At 34.5% G+C, this 9,508-nt stretch overlaps 1 pseudogene; it reads right to left on the reverse strand.

Moving 5' to 3' along the window:
- Positions 1 to 7,349: 7,349 nt before the first annotated feature.
- On the reverse strand, positions 7,350 to 8,212 carry LOC100767868 (annotated as a pseudogene).
- Between the last annotated feature and the right edge of the window lie 1,296 nt (positions 8,213 to 9,508).

Here is a 9,508-nt window from a genome sequence, read left to right on the forward strand (position 1 = left end):
GTAAGGTGAAATCATATTTCTAATGCCACAGGTATAGTACATGTACTCAGCAATAAATAATTACAGAGAACATACGATGTAAATATATAGTATTTTCAGTAGAACTGAGAATATAATCATGATCAAGATATCAAATGTACTTGAGATGGAGCTTAGTTTTCCATAGACTAAAAGACTTACATATGTACGCTACTATCATAGCAAAAGGCATTATATTTTGTAATTAACATATACTAAAAGGGAAAGTTTACTCATTATGTAAATAACCAGAGATTAGATGTATACAAAGAATGAAAACATATCAATTGGGATTTAAAAATCATTGACAACAGCATCAGAAACTCTTAGATATACAGCAATTTGTAAAACATATGTAATTAGAATTTTATTAAATACTAACCATGTTAAAAAATTTATAAACTTCACACAGATGAATATTATAGATGATGTTCATGTATCACAAGCTATTCCTAAATTGTAAATCCTAGAGTCATTAAATCACAAACACCATAAAAATGTTTTCAAAGAGATTTACAAGCTTTGTTGTAAATTCAAAAGTTTTGTTGAATAGTAAAAATTCCATTTTAGTCAAAACCGTGGTAGAGAAGAAGTACTAAATTATAACATCCAATTTGTGCTTTCCAGATTCACCTTTAATTGCTTCACAGCCCTTGGGTAAGATTAAGTGAAGAATCACTTGATTCTAAGCTCCATTCAGAGTCCAGACATCTGAAGCAACAGATAGAATAGAGAATGCAGCTACTGTTACACATTTATAAAGTCCTTTTTCCTCAACAGTACCAAAGTATTTTAAAAATAAACTAAAATATTTTCATATTTACGTGGGGATAATATTCCTGTATTTGTCCCATATTATTTACAGAACTAACAATAAATGACTTATCTAATATATTGTCAGTTCCTTTCAAAGTTATTTAATCATGGTACTCATCAATCTGTCTGATGGTGACTGAAGAGATTTGCATGGGAGAGAGTAGACAAGGAGCCCAAGAGTGCAAGGCTACAAGGCAATCAGAAGACCACCATACAAAACCAAGAAAGATGTACAAATGTCAAAGTGGACAATTTGAGGGTATAATTTCAGGGTACTGAAAATGAGTGGCTTTGGAAAAGGAAGGAGATAAAAGATTCTGCTAGTCTCTAGTTTGGAATGTCTGGATAGATGTGGCTGCTATTTTTGGAGATAAGAAAATAGGGTATAAAGGCAAAAACATAAGCTTGAATACTCATGGATCTATGTAAGAGATAACCATACTCAATTCTAAAGAGAAATGGCTACATAATATTTTCATTTTAATTTTTAGGTAACTGTAGTATTTCTGTCACTTGAATATTTACTTGGTTTTGTTTTTTCTTCTATTCCTAGAAGACGTACAGAAATTTTTAGTTACAGGTATTTTCCCCCAAATGATTTGTTTTATGATCTAGCATTATCATGAGAAGAGCAAGACAGTAAAATAAAGTGGACGATAATGGGCAAAAAGAATGTTTTACGAGTGGGGGGTGGTGGTGCATGCCTTTAATTCCAGCATTCAGGAGGCAGAGGCAGGCAGATCTCTGTGAGTTGGAGACCACCCTGATCTACAAGAGCTAGTTCCAGGACAGCCTCCAAAGCCACAGAAAAACAATGTCTGGAAATCCCTATCACCTCCAAAAAGAATCTTTTACAATTTCAAGGTCAATTCTGAAAGCATATTTTAAAACTAGGGCATACATATTTTATACCTTGTGTGGCATTCCCCTTCTGTTGTAAGAAATCACACAAAACTAGAATATACCTTACGCATACCCATGGAAATACACAAAGCATGTGTTTCTTCCTTCTTACTATGTATTCAAATTGGTTAGCTGTAACTTTGTGTGTTACAGTGCCAAGGAAATTTCTTTTCTCTAAATTACTGCTTCTGCTCATTTGTTGCCTGAACTTTGAAGTGTACGTAATTTAAGGAAATGATGAAATTGTTAACCTTTGAGCGAATCTTTATCTTGTGGCATCTCACTGTTATTTAATATAGCCAAAGCTTTAAAAAATACTGGTCAATCAGAGAAGATGTAACATTTAGAGTTTTAAATATTCTTCTATAAGTGATTGGTTTATTCTCCTAAAGAAACTAAGAAATTGAGGAGGAAAAGATGATCAAAAACCAAAGGGAGAACAAGAGGGAGCGGAGTATGTATGTGTATGTTATTATATGAGAAACAGAAAGTCCTCATTTGAAAACTCAGGATGATTACCAATATCATTAAGCATTTAGCATGCTGCCTATTTTCATCTCAGCCTTGAGCAGAGGTTACGCTCTGCTTGATTCCTTTTCTGAAATAACAATATAAGGTCACTGTCTTAAGATTTTTATAGCTACAACAAAACACCATGATCAAAAGCAAATTGGGGAGAAGAGGGTTTATTCGGCTTACACTTCAACATTGCTGCTCATTGCCAAAGAAACAGGAACTTATGCAGGGCAGGAACCTGGAGTCAGGAGCTGATGCAGAGGCCGTGGAGGGGTGTTGCTTACTGACTTGCTTCCATGGTTTAATCAACCCTGCTTTCTTATAGAATCCAGGAATGGCACTACCCACCATGGACTAGGTCCTCCCACATTGATCACTAATTATGAAAATGCTTTACAGCTGGATCTCATGGAGGCATCTCCTCAACTGAGATTCCTTCCTCTCTGATGACTCTAGGTTGTATCAAGTTGACAAAACAAGTCAGTACAGTCCCTGACAATAGTGTTCCACAATTTATCAGATGTTGGTAAACACACACATAGTTGATCTATTTTAATTTATTTATTCTGTATTTATAAACATATTTTAAAAATATGATTACTAAATATGTTAGGAGCCAGAGAGATGGCTCAGATCTAAGAGAAAATACACAATTTCAGTTCCCAATTCCTGTAACTACAGCTCCAGGAAATCCTATGGTTATGGCTTCAGTGAGTGCTTGCTCTCATGTGTATATTGTCTAGTCACACACACACACACACACACACACACACACACACACACACACACACACACGCCCCACAAGGTAAATCTTTAAGTATTAACATACTAAATTATTGTCAAAATGTCTCCATATGAGAGTATGTATGGTAAATTAGTATTACATCACTTGTTAAAAATCAAATGGTGTAGGTATTCATTGTACTCAACACTTGATTTCTGAAGTCTAAAATAACAAAATTTCAATTTTAAAGCGTACATAATAGTAAATATATTATTCTGGATGTCATATTAAGAACACTAACCAGTTCTGCTTAGTTTATTAGACTTAAGACCTATAATAATTTTGACTTCTTTCTGAAATCCAGGTTAGACTTGAATGAAAATCTCGTCATTTAATCGAAAATCTTGAAAAGGTCCATGTACTAAAAACATATACACAACTTATTGTATCAGAGTATACTAATATATTTATAACAAGAAAAAGGTCTGAATCTATGTGATCTTTATTACTTAAAATATCATATGAAATATTAGGATTGATACTACTTTATAGCTTCCATATTCTCAGTATGTCATTTAATGGCTATTAAATCTTTTATATGGGATACATAATTACTTACATTTAATTAAACCTTAAATATGTAGGGCTAAGGACATCATAGATGGAAAAGGATTAAGAACTAATTCATTTAAGATGCAACTAAGTTAAATATTGGTGCAAAGCTCAAATTAGATGATTTCTAAATGCAATAGAGACCCAGGTTTCCAAGGGTAAATTTGAACACTATCTACCAGCCATTTTAGATTTCTCTATTGAGAATTCTCTATGTACTTCTGAACCCTACTTTTTAATTGAATTGTTTTGTGTGTTGGTGACTATATTCTTGAGTTCTTTGTATATTTTAGAAATCATCCCTCCATCAGATGTGGGGTTGGTGAAGATCTTTTCCCATTCTGTGGGCTGTCATTTTGTCTTCTTGACTGTGTCCTTTGCCTTACAGAAGCAAAACAAGCCCAAATGCATCAAAGACAGCAACATAAATCCAGCCACACTGAACCTCTTAGAAGAGAAAGTGGGAGGTACAGGAGATCACTTCATGAACAGAACCCCACTAGCACAGACACTGAGATCGACAATTAATAAATGGGACCTCCTGAAACTGAGGAACTTTTGTAAGGAAAAAAATCAATTGTACATATTTGCAACAGCAAAAAATATATGAAGACTCAATGAAATGAAGGGTTGATTCTTTAAGAAAGTCAAAAATATTGATAAAATTTTAACAAAAGTAATTAAAAGATACAGGAGAATATAGACACTAATGACATTTAAAAAAGAAAGCAGAGAACATATACTGAGGCAATCCAAATATCCTTAACGAATACTTAAAAAATATGTTCTTCACCAAACTGGAAAGCCTTCAAGAGACAGAACATTTCTTCATATATATATATATATATATATATATATATATATAACCTACCAAAGTTTTAAATGAGGTTTATATAAAGAATTGAAACAGATCCATACTTCCTAGTGAAATAGAAGCAGTAATTAAGGCTTCCAGATAATAATAATAATTTTATTATTATTATTATTATTATTATCATCATCATCATCATCATCATCATCATCATCATCATCCCAGGTCCAGATGTATTCAGCACAGAATTCTAGCAGACATTTAAAGAATTAACACCAATGCTCCTCAAATTAGTCTACAAAATAGAAAAATAGAATGTACATTATTGATACTGTTTTTTTGTTTTTCGAGACAGGGTTTCTCTATGTAGTTTTGGAGTCTATCCTGGCACTCGCTCTGGAGACCAGGCTGGCCTCAAACTCATAGAGATCCACCTGCCTCTGCCTCCTGAGTGCTGGGATTTAAAGCATGCACCACCAACGCCCAGCTACTGATACTTTTTATAAGGTCCCAATTACCTTGACAACTAAACCACATAAACACACAATAAATAAAGAGAATTACAGGTCCATTTTCATTATTAATGCAGTTGCAAAAGTTCTCTTAAAAGTACTTGCAAACTTAATAAAAATCACATCATAAAGATTATCAAAGTATACTTCACCCCAAGGATTCAAGAATGGCTTAACAAACATAAATGGATAAATGTTATCCACCACATAAATAGACAAAAAGACAAAAACCACGTGATCATCTTATTAAATGCAGAATAGGTCCTTACAAATTTAATACCTTTTATGATAAAAAGTCCTCAGGAGACTAGGATACAAGAAACATACCTCACCATAATAAAGCTAGTCTATAACAAGCCCATAGCTAAAATTAACTGAAATTGAGAGAAACTCAAAGCAATTTCACTAAAATCAGGAACAAGACAAGATTGTTCACTCTCTCCACACCCATCAATATAGTCCCTGAACTCTATCAATAAGACAACTGAAGGAGACCAAGTGTATACAAAAGTAAAGGAAAAAAGTCAAAGTGTCTTTATTTGCAGATAGTATCAGTTTATATAAAAATCATTGCAAAACCTCTCCCTAGAAAGTCTGATATAAATAGACAAAATGTTCTGACATAGAGGGCTGGAGAGGAGGAATTTGTGTATAGACTGTATATTCACCTTGTATGATTTTGATTGTGAAGTCAATAGTGCGTGTCAAATAGATGCTGTGCAAGCATGAGTGAAAGAAAATCAATCCTTTTATTTCTATTTATGTTATTATATCTCCCTCTCTAGAATATAGAAATACCTTTATTTATTCTATATTTTTCAGAATAGTTAAAATAATGAAAAATTGTATGGTTTTCACAATAATTTGTTCACCAAAACCCAATGTGTTATTAAATAATATCACTATGAAAAGCAATACTCATATAATCTCACTTTAATTACATTACTGTCATTTTTATGATACACAAAATAAATAATTAGTTTATCTGAGTCAATACAGGTATTAATTAATGGTTAGTTTCTCTGAAATTCATTTTCTAATGTCTGATAAAACAGAGCATGAAAAACTGAAAATTGTGAAGTCTTGAAGAATAGTGATTTATGAAACACACAAAATCTAGATGAATGAATAAAAGAAGCTTCAATATACATTAGTATTACACTATTTCTTTCTTTGGCATTTTAAAATTTCTATATGTTCAATAAAAATATTGTAACTACCATTAAATAATATTCTATGAACATCAATGTTACTCTTAAATTACGACAATAACCACCAACAATATTTTGATGTGCAAAACGCTAAGGTTCTAAGTAGTTTGTGATGTTTAAATAATTGTACATTTGTAGGGGCATGATAGGGATATTATGATTATTTGGGATCCTAATCTTATCCAGCTTATGATTTTACCTTTAAACATTGCATAACATGTTTTGAAATAAGTTCCAAAGTTATTTCATAAAGTCAGGATTAGATGTCAATGTCTCTTACTTCATCTATAATCTGTAAGTTTCGAGTAAACTTAATACCAATTTTAAAGTAAATATCACCAAAGTGTCTTAATATATTTCCAAGAGTATACTAAAACAACAAACAAAAACACAGACGTATCATATTCTAATGGAATCTTGACATTTGTTCTCTGTAAATTATGCCAAGACCATCATGGGCATGTAGAACCAATGCTGATTAATTTAGTAAAGTTCAGGTTGGAACCTCCCACATATTTCCATGGTGTAAATTTGGAGTGGAAACTAGTCTCACTCTTGCTCTTCATTATGATCATTTTCCCCGTCCCTCAGAGTGGTCTGAAAATACAATCAATGTGAAATTAACAGGCTATTTTCTAACCTAAATCTACATTTTAGAGCCAACACACTATTCCATGATCTTATGAATAAAAGTGTGAAGTTAATCAATTTAATCCTAAAGAAATACAACTGCTGGCAGGGAGTTGGTGGCTCCTGCCTTTAATCCCAGCACTTGGGAGGCAGTGACAGGCGGATCGCTCTGAGTTCAGGGCCAGCCTGGTCTACATAGCAAGTTCCAGGAGATCCAAAACAATACAGAAAAACACTGTCTCGAAAAACAGAACAAAACAAACAAACAAACAAACAAGGAATATAACTGCTGAAGTAAGTAAACAAGGCCATTTTCCCATCCTCTCTGTTCAGTGGAAGCCATTCTGTGTCCTGGGTTCTGTGAAGTATGTATGCAGAGGCTGTCATTTCTGAAGAGCCCCAAGCCCTCAATCATTATTCAGCCTGGTCATCAGTGTCTTTATCATGGAACGTTTCCTGTATGGTTTCTGGTATCTTTAGCTCCTTTAACAGGTCTGTTTATAAACCTCATTTGCTCATTACCCACCAGTTTTCCTTCTCACCGAAGAACGTCAATTTTAATTGCTTTGTATCCATTTTCTTTTTTTTTTAGATGAAAGATAAGTTTGTATTTATGTACAGAAAACTTAGTGGTGAGTGTACATTTAACCCAGTTTAGTAGTGAGTTCTTTAGCCTTTGCCTTTTCCAGCTTGGCAATTCGAGCCACAGATTTAGGACCCAGGACATTGCCTCCCCAGTGGCGTCGGATATCATCATATCTGTCATTGTAATTGGTCCTAATAGCTTCTACCAGCTTAGCCAGAGCACTCTTGTCTTCCGAGTTAACCTGTGTGAAGGAAACGGTGGTACATATTTTCCTGTGGATCAGTCGTCCTAGCCTGGCTTTTCCCTTGATGATGCAGTAGGGGACCCCCATCTTCCGACACAGGGCAGGCAGGAAGATTACCAGCTCAATGGGGTCTACATCGTGGGCGATTACCACCAGCTGAGCCTTCTTGTTCTCCACCAAGGTGGTGACTGTGTTGACTCCTGCTCCAAGAACAGGTGGCCTTTTAGTTGGGACATCCCCTTTGCCAGCAGCCTTCTTCTCAGCACGGGCCAACAGTCTTTGCTTCTTCTCCTGCTTTGTCTCTGGCCTGTACTTGTGGGCAAGCTTGAGCAGCTGGATAGCTGTTTGCCGGTCCAGGGCCTGGGTGAACTGGTTAATGGCAGGAGGAACTTTAAGCCGCTTATAGAGGATGGCTCTTTGCTGCTGCAGTCAAATGTATCGGGGCCATTTGACGAAGCTTGTAAGGTCTCGTTTGGCCTGGATGTCCTGCCCAATGCCGAAGTTCTTAGGCCTCTTCTCAAACAAAGGGTTCAACACCTTCTTGGCCTCCTGTTTCTTCACGACGGCGGGGGCCGGGGCCACCTTCTTCCCCGTGGCCTTCTTTCCCTTGGGCATCTTGCTCGGCTGCAGAAGAGAGAGAGCTGTATCCATTTTCTTATCAAGTTGACTTTTTGCTCCCCCTGCCCCCTCTTGCCAGTCCGATATTTTTTTTACAAAGTCTTCTTTTCATCAAAATTCTTAATGGCCACTCTGCTTTGTTTAAAAATTTCACTTTTTAATAACTTTCAATACATAGAAAATCCATGATCTATCAAATTTTAACTTCCACTTTTTCCATCTTAGACTTATAGTTTTCTTTCATGTATATGTAGACACATATGTGCTATATATTTGCAATATTTGTTGTTCTTCCTATAACTTTGTGACTAACCTCCAGGTATCACATTTAACAGTTTCTATGCTTACATGATTTATGGTATACTAGCTAAAAATCAGTGCAATTCAGTTATGAAGAATTGGCATCTTTTATGCATTCAACACTCAAATTTATTAAATACTTCATTAACATCTGTATAGCCAATTTCTCTTTCTTTTCTTCCCTCAATCTCTCTCTTTTTTATGTCCTCTGTCTCTCTCTCTCTCTCTCTCTCTCTCTCTCTCTCTCTCTCTCTGTGTGTCTCTCTCTCTGTCTCTCTCTGTTTCTTCCTGGATTTAGAAATATTTCACAATGTCACACAGATTTGAAATCAGTCTTCCTGAGTGCGGGGATTTAAGGTGTGGGTCATGATATCTGGCACCATTATTTCTTTATTTTTAAAGATATTAAATTTCCAGATGAATAAACATAAGATTGTTTTCACCAGCCTTCTGTCATTATAAATTCAACATTTCATTTTGCATAATATAGAGTTGGTGCCATGAAAGCATTTGTGCATATTTCTTTGAATAAATAATATACTACACTTATAATAATTAAAAATGATCACCAAATAATCTTTCTTGTTCATTAACCATAATGAGTAAGCTTAACAATATTCTTTTAATTTTTAAATTTTTTTTAGAAAGTTTCATTTTGTAGCTCAAGCTGCCACTAAACCCAAGATCTTGCAGATAACTCCTGAGTGCTGTGATTACATATCTATACCACAATGCCTGGCTAAAATAGTATTGGTTTTGCAAGTATAATATACATATTTCTGTTATTATTATTTTCATCTATTTTTATAAAATGTTTGTAAAAAGTGGTGGCATGGTAAATTTTTTATACATGTAGGAAAGTTAATGACAAAAATCACCCAGGGAAAATGTGCAATAAGAAAAAAATTCATACCCTGACATTAAATGACATGATAGCTATGAAAATAACAATACCAGAAGGTAATTTATTTTGTATGTCAGGTAACATTCAGAGTTCAAGTTAACAA

The sequence above is a fragment of the Cricetulus griseus genome, chromosome 2 (assembly GCF_003668045.3).
Source record: "Cricetulus griseus strain 17A/GY chromosome 2, alternate assembly CriGri-PICRH-1.0, whole genome shotgun sequence".
NCBI classification, from domain to species: Eukaryota; Metazoa; Chordata; class Mammalia; order Rodentia; family Cricetidae; genus Cricetulus; species Cricetulus griseus.